The sequence below is a fragment of the Oncorhynchus clarkii genome, chromosome 25 (assembly GCF_045791955.1).
Source record: "Oncorhynchus clarkii lewisi isolate Uvic-CL-2024 chromosome 25, UVic_Ocla_1.0, whole genome shotgun sequence".
In the NCBI taxonomy this organism is placed as follows: Eukaryota; Metazoa; Chordata; class Actinopteri; order Salmoniformes; family Salmonidae; genus Oncorhynchus; species Oncorhynchus clarkii.
This window is the reverse complement of record NC_092171.1, coordinates 25,850,589-25,867,698: the sequence shown is the minus strand read 5'-3', so window position 1 is coordinate 25,867,698 and position 17,110 is coordinate 25,850,589.

The window sequence follows — 17,110 nt, the reverse complement described above, 5'->3', positions numbered from 1 at the left end:
TTCTACAGAAACACTCTAGTCTATCTTAAATTGTTATGGACAAAAGTGAAAAAATAGGATGACGAAGTCCCCTTCCACTTGTGGTTTTCTAGGAATCCACACATACATGTAGTCATCAATGTGTCACGGTTAAACTGACAGTCAGTTCACTTGAACCACAACCTCTCTGAGTATCTCAGGTGTTTTCACAGCCGGGGCAAAAATGTATTCATAAAGTATTATTGCAAAATGCAAATCAACAAGGTATATTGTCTTGTTTGTAAAGCCACCATTGCTATAGAGTGAAAGAGTCCGTGTGAAAGTGAATGAAATTGTAGAACAACATGATTATTCATTGACTGTCTACTACTATCAGGTCAGTCCAAGAACATCTGCTTATGCCTTTATACCACACAGTCTCACTAAAGGTTAAAGGTAATTGCAAAACCATAGCGAGGCCAGTGATCCTGAAGCATCCCTACAGTAAAGCCTACACCCTCTCTCTCCCTGGCTCACTGTGTGTAAGAGGTGGCTGTTATTAAAGAGAGCCTCTCTGTTTCCCCATGCCTGTTTGCTCTGTGTGATTACTCTCCCCAGCTCTCCCAGCAGCCCTTCTCCTGCCTCAGCGATAAAGATATTCATTTACCTGATATGAGAATCTTGTTCAACTTGGTCCCAAATGACTTCAGAGAGAGCTCGAAGGAGAGAGAGCGGGAGGGAGGGGTGGGGGGAGAGAGGAAGAGAGAGGAGGGAGTAGGCGCGAGAGGCTGGAAAGTATGACATGAAATATTAATCTAGTCCTAAATGCTGTTAAACATCCTGGTAAGGTGGGATGTAGCAAATAAAAAAAAGAAAATGAGAGACTTGACTATGTGTTGAGCGATCACTGTTCCCATGCAGTCCACCCTTATCACGATACAAACAACTTCATAGCAGGTGTTTAAAGAGGGAGGGGGAAAGAATTCCCAATATGGAGGTGGAGGGATAAGAGGGAAGGTGGGGTGGATTGGCCTCCCACCCAGAAAATGGCAGTACAAATCCACCCTAATGATGAGATGCATATCACTTTAACTGTGTCTGATTGAGGAGGCTTGGCATGGAGCGTGCAACGTTGGCATCCATCCACCAACTCCACCTCTGGGAAGAAGGGATGAGAGGCTCAGAGAGAGAGACAGAGAGAGTGAGAGATGAACTGGTGGGTGAGAGATGTAAAGAAAGAGATATATGGAGAGAGAGAGGAGGAAAAAGAGAGAGGTGAAGAGAGAGGAGGAGAAAGAGAGAGGTGAAGAGAGGAGGAGAAAGAGAGAGGTGAAGAGAGAGGAGGAGAAAGATAGAGGAGAAAGAGAGGTGAAGAGAGAGGAGGAGAAAGAGAGAGGAGGAGAAAGAGAGGTGAAGAGAGAGGAGGAGAACGAGAGAGGAAGTGTCCTCTCAAAGGCATTCTCACAGGTAAAAGGGTGAAAAGAGATGAAGGGGAGATGCTGAGCTTGTCGTTCCTCCTCGTCAATGTAGCCAGCCCAACTTAATTTCCTTTCTCTCCTCTCTCTCCTTGTTTGAGTATATTGCTCACCCATCTCCGTTTTTATTGACTCAATCTCAGGGAGCACTGTCACTCTCTATAACACAACCACCATGCAAGGCACATGATTCTTCTTGATTCTGTACTCAGTAATTTAAAGCCTTTATGGAATTGCAATTTCAGGGCTCACTGCTTGTTTTTCTAAAATGTACTCAAGGAATTAGTTACTCCAGCCGCAAATCAATTGAATTGATGCACAGTTGTAATACACTTTATGACCTCATGGTATATTGCTTCAAAAACAGCAGCTGTGAAATGATGATAAATATAATGAGGGTTTCCTTCTCTCTCTTCGCTGTGATCTAGTGAGGTAGAGAGGGGCGTGAAGAGTGTTTACTTCTTCTCTCTCTCTTCGCTGTGATCTAGTGAAGTAGAGAGGGGCGTGAAGTGTGTTTCCTTCTTCTCTCTCTCTTCGCTGTGATCTAGTGAAGTAGAGAGGGGCGTGAAGAGTGTTTACTTCTTCTCTCTCTCTTCGCTGTGATCTAGTGAAGTAGAGAGGGGCGTGAAGAGTGTTTACTTCTCTCTCTTCGCTGTGATCTAGTGAAGTAGAGAGGGGCGTGAAGAGTGTTTCCTTCTCTCTCTCTTCGCTGTGATCTAGTGAAGTAGAGGGGCGTGAAGAGTGTTTCCTTCTTCTCTCTCTCTTCGCTGTGATCTAGTGAAGTAGAGAGGGGCGTGAAGAGTGTTTACTTCTTCTCTCTCTCTTCGCTGTGATCTAGTGAAGTAGAGAGGGGCGTGAAGAGTGTTTCCTTCTCTCTCTCTTCGCTGTGATCTAGTGAAGTAGAGAGGGGCGTGAAGAGTGTTTACTTCCCCTATACAATACATGTAATGTCTTAGTCACGGCCACTGACAAAACCAGATTCATGTCATCATCTCTTTTATTAAAGATAAGTGTGGCACTGCAGTCAGGAGATAGAGAGCGGCACATAAATCTCAGGCAAAATGAGCTGTCAAATAATCACTCATCAGAAATTAAATCTGCGTACATTAAGGGGAAATTTCAAAGCATCAACATATGTGAAAATTGTATTTTAGTGTCCCACCAACCTGAGATATAACCAACCACGTGTCCTTCTCCAAGCAGCCGCCCAGTCATTACATTAAGAGAGATGAGCAAGGTGGAGGGGGGTGACGGAGGGTGAATGAGGGGACACAATTAAGAGTCGCTGCAGAAGGACATAATGTTGATCCATTCTAACAATTAATCAGCTGCATGTGTTAGACAGTGATGGGTGACCCGGCGCCGAAGTGACAAAATTATTATTCATCCCGTGTTTGGGACCAGGGATCCAGAGTCCCCCTCGCCGCCACCCCCGCCTAATACGCCTCAGAGGCACCCTGATGGAACCCCGTCATTTATTCTGTCTCTCTCCCTGTCAGCCGTCAACCTGTCTTCTGCCAGAAAATGAACATTATCTGTGCTCCAGAGACGTTTAACACCAGGGCTAAGGCTTATGAATGTAGGTTATAGACAGGCAGAAATATAAGACTGTGATAATGTTCTTGCCACCATTGCAGATCCCCCCCCCCCCCACCCCTCCCCATCCGCTCACATAGAGAAGCCTCCTCATGACGAGCGGCAAATGTGGAGATAAAGCAAGGGTGGAAAATTAAAAATAAACACATAGTTTGATTGCTCTTTGTTCTGTAAATGATTGTCATGATGAAATGGAGCATTTTTAAACAAAAAATGTTCTCTCTCTTTTTCCAATTCTCATAGCTCAGCATCTGTCAGGAACAGGCTGACGAGTCATCTTTATGGCGGAAATTACCAGGAATTGATTCGGAATAAAAGTCGCATGCAATTAGAGATGGTGTCAGACCACAGTAGAAGGGGTGTGGGTACACTAAGTGTCTGGCTCCACCCAAAATATCGATTGAGGTAATTCGCAATACATCAGATGGCCTCATGACAATATAGTGCTTTGACCATACATGGATGATCCATGTACCATTGGTCCTCCAGACCATAATATTCATGGTGCATGGTATTTAGACATACTCCCACAGACCATGCATTCTCCCAATATACCCTTTCTGCTTATCTATTCACATTGCTCTCCTCTTTCCCTCATCATATCCATTTCATATCACTAATAACTGAATAATATCTCAATTTCTTCTGCTCTGTCGTCCTCTAACTACCCCCCCCCCCCCCCCCCCCTATTCTCCCTCTCTCCATATGGTCAGCTGGTCACCTGTCCACCGCTCATGAACTTGGTCATTAATTCCCCCATAAAGCCATGATCTTACAGCTTACTTGTCTGGAACAGGTATGGCCATCCAGGCCTCTGCTGACTGCCCAATATGCTCCATGTTATTCTAGGATCATTTACGCTAGCTAAGCCCGGGCAATGACATACATTTTGTTGAAGCTCATTGGCTTAGTGAGGTCTCATCGCTTCGACAATGAGATACCAGGCCATAAACGAGAAGAAGATTGTTAGGGCTAGTCGGATCATTGGTCAGAATTCTCTAGATAATGGTGCATACTTTATTGAGATGAAAAGTTCTAATAAAAGGAGTATGTTGGGCTACATACTTTTCTATGAAGATGTAAGGAGCAATATACCTATTACAGTTTTATGTTATGGGAATTAAGCCTCTAAATATGAGAGGAGTTTGCTGACAAATAGTAGCATTAACTACATCCACATAACATATAATCAATCTACAGTCTCTGGATGTATGTAGACACTTTAATGGTACAATGATGCATGGCTGAAAGTAACTTTTAATGCACCGAGCTATAAGCAGTTTATACTTTAGGGTCTAAAGCAGATTTTCTGTGCCGTTGGCTTAGTTGTTTGAAAGTATGTTTAAAACAAGGCCTATTTTCATGTAGCATTAATAAGACATTCATAAATGGCCTTTAGTTGTGGCCAATCTCTCATCGTTAACAGGACTCTCCTGAAACATACACCAGTGCTGAAACGGATGCAAGCCAACAGCTGAGGCTGGGGCTGAACTGTGTGCGTCCCCACACTGGCCCCTTGTGCTCCAGGCCAGCTAGCATTCACACCTACTCACCATAACTTTATCACGGCTTAGATACCTTTCATTATGCAGTGCCAATGCTGAACTGGCACAATTAACTTAGAGGTGATGTTTACTTCCTCCTTTTCATGAGCAGAAATAAACCACTCTCTAGATAGACTACATCACCTCCCCCATGGGAGGCAGCTCCCCCTGTGAGAGATGGGTGTCTTTGAGGAGGTTACGTCACACAGCTGTCGTAACTGAGCAAAGCACCTGGAGGGAAGACATGTTGTCAAAGCACATTAATCATGGCCCACCATCAGAAACAGATTCCCTTCATAAGCAATTTCACTCATTAGAGTCATGGCGCTCATCGGCGCTACCACCAATGAGACAAGGAGAGGGAGTAAGGGAAATGGAGGGTGAGAGTGGGAAAAAGGGAGAGAGCAAATGGCAGGGAAGGAAGGTTCTGCTTAGTTGTGGGATAGGAGGGTGTGGGATGACAGCTTGTAGACAAGTCTGTAAACAAGAAATTACAGAGATACGAATCAATCAAGACTCCTGGTTTCCACAAACCCCCATGTTCCCTCAAAACACAATGTCCCCACTAACCCCCATGTCCCCTCAAAACACAATGTCCCCACTAACCCTCATATCCCTTCAAAACACTTTGTCCCCACTAACCCCCATGTCCCCTCAAAACACAATGTCCCCACTAACCCCCATGTCCCCTCAAAACACAATGTCCCCACTAACCCCCATGTCCCCTCAAAACACAATGTCACTAACCCCCATGTCCCCACAAAACACAATGTCCCCACTAACCCCCATGTCCCCTCAAAACACAATGTCCCTACTAACCCCCATGTCCCCTCAAAACACAATGTCCCCGCTAACCCCCAAGTCCCCACAAAACACAATGTCCCCACTAACCCTCATGTCCCCACAAAACACAATGTCCCCACTAACCCCCATGTCCCCTCAAAACACAATGTCCCCACTAACCCCCATATCCCCACAAAAAACAATGTCCCCACTAACCCCCATGTCCCCTCAAAACACAATGTCCCCACTAACCCCCATATCCCCACAAAACACAATGTCCCCACTAACCCCCATGTCCCCTCAAAACACAATGTCCCCACTAACCCCCATATCCCCACAAAACACAATGTCCCCACTAACCCCTATGTCCCCACAAAACCTGTGAGCTCAACTTTTCCAGCTATCTCCAATTGTATTCCTCCGGATTCCCAAGGAGTAGACATAACATACACAGGCCTGGGTTGGTTTCTTAAAGACATAAACTCCCCTCTCCATCTCTCCAGTCCCTCTGAAGTCAGGCGTAGTGATAAGTGGCTTCCCATAGAGCCTGACATGCCGTTAGTTAATCATGGACTCTGGGTCAGGATCCATTTTTTTTAAGCTGACCCAAGACTAACTAAGATGTATTAATACAAGCTAGATTGATCTTTTGTATAAATCAAAGTATAAATACATACAAATTATTATTTTAAAGGCAAATCTGCATTTGGGTGATGTAAGAGGATTTTGTATGCAGAGTAGTATTGCCTGTCTGAGATCCCCACTGACATAGTGGTATTTTTACACACAGCTCCAATTCCCATAGATCCTCTTCCAACAGTACGTCTGAAATGGTTGAACCCCTTCATAATCCCCTATCCAGTCACAGTCATTACTCTGTTCAGGCTCCAGCAGGCATCCAAGGTCTCACTCTGTTACTTCTCTTGAAGCGGAGCCAACAACCACATGACTTAATAAATGGTGACAAACATAAGTCAGCACTCTCATCAGTAGCATCCCTTGGCAACGGGAACAGGGGGAAGGCCACAAACATGAACCATGTAGGGTCAGCAGGGGAGGAGAGAGAGACGATCTACCTCATACAACCCATTTTATTTCTATGGTATAGCCCTTCCCTTATTCAATTGACCTAACCTGTCTATAGCCAAATGAAGTGTTATACACTGTTTACGATAACACTGCCTTTCAGCCTCAGATCTCTTTATTCTGCTATGTAGGGGTTTCTGTTTGCCTGTTTGACCATGTAGCCTTCCATGTTTTCGTAGAAAAACTTTGTTAAAGAGGGGGTCACCCTATCTTCATCCTCCCACTAGGCTGGCACCATGACAGTCAGACAACTCAATTCAGGCTACAATCCAACACCAAACTGAAGTCTGAAGCTTTGATCAGTAATGGTGACATTACCTCTGTAATATGTAGGCTATTGTACATGTGATTATTCAGAGATGATGTAGTAAAGATTTTGAGATGAGACAGGTCTGTATTTGTCAGTCGCGTTAATAATCACCTACTTGGAGGCAAAACGTCAAAGTTCAATCAGGGATTCCAATAAACTGACCTGTGATTTAATGACTAATTCATTGTCTCCTTTATTACCTTCATTGGCATAAAGCGGATGAATAACTGTAGCAAGGTTAAAAACAGTACCACTGTGCTTTTCCTTCCTCTGTTATCAATCATTCTTTGGATTCATAGGAGAGCAGCGGAAATTGGGAGAAAATGAGTAATCCGCTTGATGGATTGCAGCGTAGGTAAGAGTATTTCCTTAAGATATGATATGCTTATTGGTAGTAGAATGAGAAAGTGGATAGGTAGCAGTGTATGAATGGTTATTTCATGTGTTAGTGGGGGAAATAAGTCATACACCAACAGAAAGAATGATGATCATTTGTATTAAAAAAACAGAACCATACTGTATCTCAACAACTCCCACTTGGTTGCAAGAGAAAAACAAAACCCCCAAACACAAATTCTACCAAACTAGAAAAAGAGCTGGAAAATAACTTTAACTTGATGTTTGACAGATTCTATACTTCTTCCCTCCATACCTTCCTACTCAGAAATTCCAAGGAGAGACAGAGATGAGCTAGCAAACAGAGGCAGGATGCGATAGAGATGAGCTAGCAAACAGAGGCAGGATGAGATAGATATGAGCTAGCAAACAGAGGCAGGTTGAGACACAGATGAGCTAGCAAACAGAGGCAGGATGAGATAGAGATGAGCTAGCAAACACAGGCAGGATGAGACAGAGATGAGCTAGCAAACAGAGGCAGGATGAGATAGAGATGAGCTAGCAAACACAGGCAGGATGAGACAGAGATGAGCTAGCAAACACAGGCAGGGTGAGACAGAGATGAGCTAGCAAACACAGGCAGGATGAGACAGAGATGAGCTAGCAAACACAGGCAGGATGAGACAGAGATGAGCTAGCAAACACAGGCAGGATGAGACAGAGATGAGCTAGCAAACACAGGCAGGATGAGACAGAGATGAGCTAGCAAACACAGGCAGGATGAGACAGAGATGAGCTAGCAAACAGAGGCAGGATGAGACAGAGATGAGCTAGCAAACAGAGGCAGGATGAGACAGAGATGAGCTAGCAAACAGAGGCAGGATGAGATAGATATGAGCTAGCAAACAGAGGCAGGTTGAGACACAGATGAGCTAGCAAACAGAGGCAGGATGAGATAGATATGAGCTAGCAAACACAGGCAGGATGAGACAGAGATGAGCTAGCAAACACAGGCAGGATGAGACAGAGATGAGCTAGCAAACAGAGGCAGGATGAGACAGAGATGAGCTAGCAAACACAGGCAGGATGAGACAGAGATGAGCTAGCAAACAGAGGCAGGATGAGACAGAGATGAGCTAGCGAACAGAGGCAGGATGATGCGAATGAGCGATGGAGCAAAGGAGAGAGAGATATGGGGCATACAAGGCAGCATGGCTTCTTTGTTTACCATTCCTTATTCCTATCACACATGTCTTGGCTGCATCTCTGGGCTCTTTCCTGTCTAGGCACAGTCATTTCTGACGTTAATGATTTACAGTAAAACCCTCATCATAGGATGATTTGTGACATGTAAGATTGCTGGGAAGGGGCTGGAAACAGGCGAGGACTAGGCAGGATTCTGTAGGGAGAGTTTGGGAGCCGGGGACGCCTTGAAGATATAGCGATTCATTATATTTAAGACAAGTGTGACACCCTACTTCAAGGAGGCTGCACCCATACATATCGAGAGGGTGTTTTTTTATGTGTATGTGGTGGCCAAAGTGGGGAGTGGGGTAGGCAAGTACAAAGGAATGCCTGGCTGTTTTTGGAGATGACATAGAGCTAGGAAGCAGGGAGATGGAGGCAGGAGGCTGGGAAATAATGGGTAATGGACGGGTTTAGCCTGAGGCTATATGACTGCTCTGCCTACTGCTGTATAACTAGTATATTTATAATTCAAATACATACCTTTAATAATTAACCACCAGTGAATATCCAAGGGGAAGAACGTGCAACCAGGATATCATGTTCAGATATAGTTAGGATTTTTTTTTTAATGCAGCGAGGAACAAAGAATATAGCTGTGATACCAAAGTTGCCTGCTATTTTGGGGCATTTCACATAGCCTAGAACTGGGTGGTTTACAACCCAAAATGTTGATTCTACAGTTTCCCATGGTCTGAATTGAGAGGCGGTGAACAGCCAAGACAATTTTGGTGTATTTTACATTTCTGTCACTAAGATGTAATCCAATAAGCAGAGTATTTTGATAGAAGACATTAGGTCATTGCTGCATATTCCTCTATCCTGGGCATTGATCCATGAATCGCCATGACGGGAACTCCCTGGAAACGTACTGTTAAGTAACACAAGCTATTCTCAAACGTTCTTAATGGTTGTCAGGTTGTCACGTTGACAAACCACTCCTCAACTGTCTCATTGGAAAATGAAGCTAATGTGTTGCTGCAATTTCACTCTTTTCTCCATTTACCTTGATGCTATGTCATGCAGCATTCATCTAAGTCCATATGAGGATAGTCACGATGTTAGGCAGATAAAATTCTGATGTCCAAACAGAAAGTCATGATGGAAGTACTTAAAATGTTATATTAAGTTGACTTTACAGTATGTAGTTACTCTGTATGTAACTACTTATTAGTAATACGTAACATTGCATGCTGTTACCAAATACATTGTAATTCAATGTAACTACAATATACTTACCAAACCTCATGCACAATATTTTGTGACTGAACTGCCTTTGAGGGAAAGATCCCAAAGAGACCATCTGTTTTGTACACAAGCAGTATAGGAACATGTTATGCTAACACTAGAGCACAACAAAAATGAATACATTTGCATATTCTTATTAAGAAGTGGGTTGTGTCTTTGTGAAGAGCCTCATCTTTGATTCCCTTCTTTAATGTATCTCATGCATATTGACGATCCACTGGAAACAAAGTTGGTTAACCATAGCATGGGCTCCATTTGCCCTATTCATTTTTTTCCCTGGGTTAATTAGTATGTGAGAAAATGGAAAATGATCTCATTCACACTAATAGATTACAATATTTCCACTTGGTAATGATAGGATGAACATGGAATCCTCATTCCACTGAGGGAATTGGTAATAGATACAATACTCAGGCATATAATGGGGATGGCAAGAGACTAAATCAGCTAGCTAGGGGAATTCTTCATTCAATTTCACTCCCAAAGTACTTCCTTTTGAGACATGTTGATCTTTTACATAATGGCATGAGTATCTTTGCTTTTGACTCGTGTCAATAGAAGAGACACAAATATCTAGTTCCTTCATGACAATGCTACAACAGAATGTGCAAACATAAGGGAAAATTGAGCTGACATCAGTATCTTAGTCATAATTCTACTCACATTCCGTGATTCTCCCATACTGTCACTATACAACTTACAATATGTAACGTTTAAATGAAAACCCCTGAACATCCATCGGCATTCCCCTCAACTTCATCTCCCTGTTCTCACTATCACGCCTAAAACAATCTCAATGGAGAGAGCCAATAGTTAAATGTGCATTCAATTACATTTGATCTCCATTTGAAAAATGGAATATTTCCTTATGTATTACATTGTCTGCTGTGCTCGCTCTCGGGCTTGTGGAGGATTATAGCACTGGGAAATGAGAGACGTGTATGAAATCAGAATAGAAATGTTCAATTACTCATTTATGTATCATTTTACTTCCTGTAACTTAATATTTTATGGAATAACTTTTAACTAACTGACTCAAAGGGAATAAAACTGAATATTGGGCTTCTATAATGTACCATTTACTAGAATATATTGAAAAGAGAAGTACTCTTTGCTGTTACTTTTCTGTTTTGTAGCTACTCCAAATTCTCAAATCACCATCACATTGAGGTTTACGTATTCAGGACATGAACACTATTTCAGTAGAACCTAAGGTTAAAGACAGCCTCAATGTTCTTCTTACATGTCAAAACTCTGGTCTTCCTAGTCCTCACTAGTGGCCCCACTCGAGTTCCATCTCCTTGTGACAATCTGTCATGAGTCTAGCCACAGGCCCCGGAGCTGCTCAGAGGAGCAGGGTAGGAGGAATGCGGTCAGACACAGTTCACCTGGAAACTTACAGAGAGCATTAAGACAAGTGTGAAAGTACATCAAGCTCTATTGTGTGGCAGGTAGCTTAGCAGTTAAGAGCGTTGGGATCCCTGAGCTGACTAGGTGAAAAAAGAGAAAAAAAAATGCCATTGTGCCCTTGAGCAAGGCACTTCACCCTAATTGCTCCTGCAAGTCGCTCTGAATAAGAGCGTCTGCTAACTGACTAAAAATAATTTAAAAAATACTCAAATGTACTGTGACCTATAAACCTTCTACAAATAAAAAACTTATTGTTAACATATTGTTATTTACCTTCTTTCTCTTTTGCACCCCAGTATCTCTACTTGCACATCATCATCTGCACATCTATCACTTCAGTTTTAATGCTAAATTGTAATTATTTTGCCTCTGTGGCCTATTTATTGCCTTACCTCCCTAATCTTCTACATTTGTACACACTGTACATAGATTTTTCTATTGTGTTATTGACTGTACATTTGTTTATGTGTAACTCTGTGTTGTTGTTTTTGTCACACTGCTTTGCTCTATCTTGGCCAGGTCGCAGTTGTAAATGAGAACTTGTTCCCAACTGGCCTACCTGGTTAAATAAAGGTGAAAAAAATTAAAATAATAATAATAATAAAACAAGCCCTGCAAGTTTGTTTTTAAGAGAAAAGTGTAATTTAGTGCACAATTGCGTTGTGACGCTGTAGTTAATATTTGTTGGGGCCTGCGTTATTCACACGCTAATATACCCACAATATGAATTCATGAAAAATAAATGGATTCATTTCCAGTGTGTGTACGAGTGTGTGTATCTGCCCTAGAATAGCTGGCAAGTGTGTATACACACACGCTATATTCTCCCATCCTCTTAGAATGGCTGCATGTTCCGTGAGGCCAAGAAGATATCATCACATTTGAATTTCATTCCAAATGGCCAGGAGCTGGAGGAGATATAGTGAACTTGTCTTTATTTCCTCCATTTTGTGTTCTTCAGGCTTATCACACGGCAATTTGTGAGAAATGGCTTTCCCCTCCTTGTTCATCTTCAAGCTCATCAAATAAAATATAAGATTCATATGTTAAACATTGAAGTATTACACTTCTTTACTGTACTTAATAATTAATGGGCCCAGCCTATTGCTCTATGAATATTTACATGTAAAGTATCCCTAGGAGTCCTCAGTAAGCCAGAGGGAGGGAAGTGTGTGTGTTTGTAGTATTAAACACTCAAACATTCTTTCAGACACTATTTCGCCTGCAACCATAAAACACACCCACTGAACCATTGCAAGTATTTGATTTGTTGTTTCACAATGTCGCCCATTCAACCTCCGTTTAGACGTGGCAAGTCAAATTACAGGTACTCTGGTTGAACGCAGTTCTGAAATCCCACGACACTCCTTGTCTAGTTGCAAGTCGACAGGAGCAGAAACGATTCCTCTCTGATTGAATTTCCTCAGCATTTACATTCATCATTGAATTTACCTACCACTCATTTTGTGGTTCTTGAGGTTTCTTGAAAGATGTGGGCAAATCACGGTGTCAGATGTGCACAAACTTAGGTAATATCATGAGATATATGTAATGTAATGTAACGGAGACTAACAATGCTGGAATGTCTCGCTGCTCTTTTCCCTTGTTGTTGCAGTCAATTCACTTCCTAAACCCGTAACGACTCTGAAGAGGGCATTACATGAAACATGTGGTTGTCTGCTGTACTTGTATCCTTCACAACATTCAGTTGAAACATTAAGAATCTAGCCCATAAATATCCCTCTGTAATAGAGGACATCCGTACATTCATTTGAAGCTCTTCTTTGAATATAATTTAGTTATCAAAAACCATGGTACCAGTAAATCATATATTTATATGGGTATAACATTGCATGTGATGAGATCCCATAGAATGTTGTGTGACACCCTGGCATGTACAGATACAGCAGTCGTTGATTGCCCAGAAGGCACTGCTTCACTACAACAAGCAGACTCACTGGTGAGATTGACAACCTTTGACCTTTGAGTTGACTCATGGAGTAGTAAACCAGAAGTGTAATCAGAAACATATAGAATATCTATTGGTAAGGTTGCTCTCACAGTCACCCTGAGGATATGAGGTGCTGAATATGGACGTCTAGAACGTGTGGTACAGGCTATACTATTCTATAATAGGTGAACTCCAGCATGTTTGGTTGCAGTGATATATATCTAAAGAATTGGAGTCTGACTGTTGTCAGTGCCTCTCCTCTCGGCAGGTCCCCTTACTCTTCAGATCTCCTCTCCGTCTCCTATGTGGATAAGTGGCTGGCTGCAAAGGCAACGCTGCTCTTTGATATTTCACTCCTCATTTGAATCAGCGGTCGCTTTATTTGACAATGTGTGGTAATTACCTGGGTACCTTGTTTGATCATGTGAACTCCTGCAGAACTGAGGGGGGTTTGGAGAGGGTGGGGAGGGGATAGAGGGGGGGAACACAACACAGAGACAGGAAGGAGCAGGAAGAAAACAAAATAGGAACAAACATGCCATCTGCATTTGTTTACCAGCATCTTTATTTTTTATTTTTTTTCTCTTACAATCATCTGAGATGTCATGGATGAGATGTGATTTAAGTTAACGGAGACTGGTTGATTGGTGTGTGTTTTCAAATGTACGCCAGCCGGTGTTTGCAATCTCGAGGGCTCATGTGAGTATCAATGAGGTCAGTCAGTGAGGGTTTCCAACAGAAATGTGACCTGGGAACTGTAAATCATATGAAATACACAGGACGCTCACTGCATTCAGAGTAGTTAGAGACTGTGAGACCAAACTCTTGGATTCATATGACCTTTCACTAGTTACATCATGAGCCCTCTTGTGTTTCTTAATAGCTGTTTTGTCAACTTCAGGTTGTCATCGGGTGAGCAGAACTGTCAATAGTTTGTTTCAATTTATTTTATTCCAAAACTATACCTTTAAAGCTGGAATCCTTAGTTGCTACATCCATTGATGGACCTATAAATGAATTATATATACCCATAGATTCTTGAAGAATATGTATATATGAATATAGTAGTGGATACAGTTCTCCAGGCCCATCCCTCAGCTTTTTACCAAAATAAAGGCAAGAGCCCCATTTGTTATTGCTTCAATGAAGGATTCAAGCTTTAATCAAGTCTAACAAGGCTGTGCTTGACTGTAGGATCTTTATTACTACCCGGTTTATGTCAAACAGAAATAAAGGACATAGCAATCTATAATGCAAAACAGAAAACATGAAATATCATCACACATGTTTAATGCTTTAAGGACTATTACAAATACACACACAGATACCTCGAATGTTGAGCTTGTCATAGTAAACTGTATTACCACAGCATAGGGCACTTGACTTTAACACACATGGGGAGAGTAAACGATAATGGCACAGGTGACTCAACTGGAGATACAACGTTTAACATTTATCCAAGAATGTTATTACAGATTTTCGAGTTAACAAATATGAAAACTTTGCTAACATCGACTTTTTACGCATAGGCTTCATTACATGGATGTCTTAAACAGCTTTAAATTCATACTGCGGTTTTCGTACAGTGTCTGGAGCTTGAGTTAAGATAGGCCTATAGTTATCTGTTTTGTTGGATGTGTGTCTGGCAAACATTCCGAGTGTTAACGCTGCATGGGTAATTATGAATCTTAACACGTCTGCCATCAAGACTGGCATAAAAGCACCTCCAATTGTCCAGAGGGCAACCCAACGCATTCTATTTGCGTTCTTGATTATTCTGTCCGATTTCACTCAATTCCGAGGCATAATGCAACCATGAAAAGACTTAACACTTATATTTTTTCCCCTCTGTATTGGACAAACAACTCAAGGGTGGAATTTATGTTAAGCTTAAAGTGGAGAGGGGAATTAAGACAATTTAATAACGGCTTAAATAGACGGGGTAGTGTCTTTGGTGCCTAAAGCCATATTTCCCTTTGATCAGCGAGGGAGGGTGACTTTATTGGACATGTTTCTATTTCCAAATCCGCATAACAGCCAACGATGCATGTCTTTCCTATAATGTAGGCCTAGATAAGGAAGAGAGCGTTTGATGTGTAATAAAAGGTGGGTCCTACTGCCTCTTTAAGCCCCTTAAGTCTGAGAAATGATGAGCGACAGAGGCACCGAGAGAGGGTCACCGCTATTAACTTCTCGGTTTCTCGGGCTCCACTTAAACTTCTCTCTATTACATGTCGTAATGTGGGGAGATGGGCACTATACGTGTCCACCTAGTCAATCCCAAAATAACTGATAGTCTAGCTACACATTTCTTTATATATGCTCAGCCAGTTCGATATGAAGGAGACAAAGGATTAGACTATAGTTACGCTAGTCTTTCACACCCAGTGTTTCAGGATAAACAAACAATACAAGGTCACTACAGCAGCATTTGATGCATATGACTGTAGTCCTTGCCACAGTCACCTATCTCGCCATGCATGGCTGAAACCGTGCTTCCGTCTGGGAGGGACGGCAGCACTCCCTAGCCTACCTCTGTGTAAAAAGTATGATAGCCTATAATTTGCAAGGAAACCTGAGTGTCCTTATGAGAAATTGTGGTTGGATTTGAAATTCGTTTTGGATATATCAAACCAGTATTACGACTAAACATAATCTAATTTGTATTGACCTTGGGGGATTCTATTATATATAATGGGATTGATAGTGAATAATGGGATTGAACATGAATGTTTGGACGATATCGATGGGGATTCAATAATACATTGCAGATACATTGCAGAGACATTCTAAAAGATCTTTATTTTCAGAAATATGACAGTAATTCAAACGGGTTTATGGCAAAATAAATCAAGCATATTTGTATGATTTCTGATAAGAGTGAAACTGGTGAGTCTTTCTTTGTTGTTAATTTTATTTAACAACACTACACGAACAACGGATTGCAACAGTAATAATAACAGCCAAATAATAATAATAATAATAATCACAATTTCACATTAACGTGCATTCAACATATTTTCCCCTGATAAAAATATATTGAATTTCAAGTATTTCATCAGAGTTTCATGTGCCATTTTTTTATTTTATTACAGCAGTTATCTATTGGGGGGAGATTTCATGTACAGAAAAAAACACGTTTGTGTAATTGCATTGAGCGGATGAATGGCTGTGTACCAGTAAATTCATTTACATTAATTGAGCCAGAAACCATAACTAATGATGGTCCCAACTGTCACTGTGTTTCTCGTCAATGCAATGGTAATCTTAAAACGAATGGTACAATTTTGGTTGCCTTTATTTTGATCTTACACATTGCCATGCGTGGTACACATTTCACTCATAAAAATGGTTCTGTTGTATACAAATTATGCTCAAAATATGTATTAAATATAGGGCCTACCTAAGGCATTCGAAACAAAAGTCTCTCCTCACAAAATATATATTTCAAATGGGCCTATTTTCAACTGTAAAATACCTTAAATTGCAATTCAAACATATGGGCTTATGGTTTATATATGAAATTAATTCGTTATGAACTAATTTGCAGTGCATATTTTTCGTTGTCACGAAAATGTGTATTTCATAAAGATGACCTATTTTGAAATCATTTGTAATAGTGTCGCGCTTCAACATTTGGTGTTTGTTCAATCCGCCAGATGTCACTAGAGGGCTGCATATTTTATGCATTAGGCATGCTAAGTGTCTTTGAGACCGATCCCAAAGATTTTCAAGGGAGAAAGCCACAGTTACGTTCTGTGTACCCCCCCCCCCCCCCCCCCCCCCCCCCCCCATCTATCTATCTCACCCTCCTCGGACACCAGACTCTGAGAATCCGTAGAGTGGAAAATGCGGCTTTGGAGTCGAAGAATTTACAGTTAGTCGAGAAACTTTTACAAGTATTTGAGTTGCTCTCCACTTTCTGGGACCCTAGTCACATTTCACGTGGGGTCAGAAAGAGTTCAGCCTGGTGAGGTAATGCCATAAATGCTGTAACATTTACAAGGCCACGTATAAACAAAGCTAACTTCACTGTAGATCCTGTAGCCTAAACATTGAGGTAAGCAAAACGATACAAATTAATAGTTAGTTAATAACTAGATTATAATTATGCAATAGACTATTGGTATTCTCTGAACATCAATTGAACACTAGCCTACTATAAAAC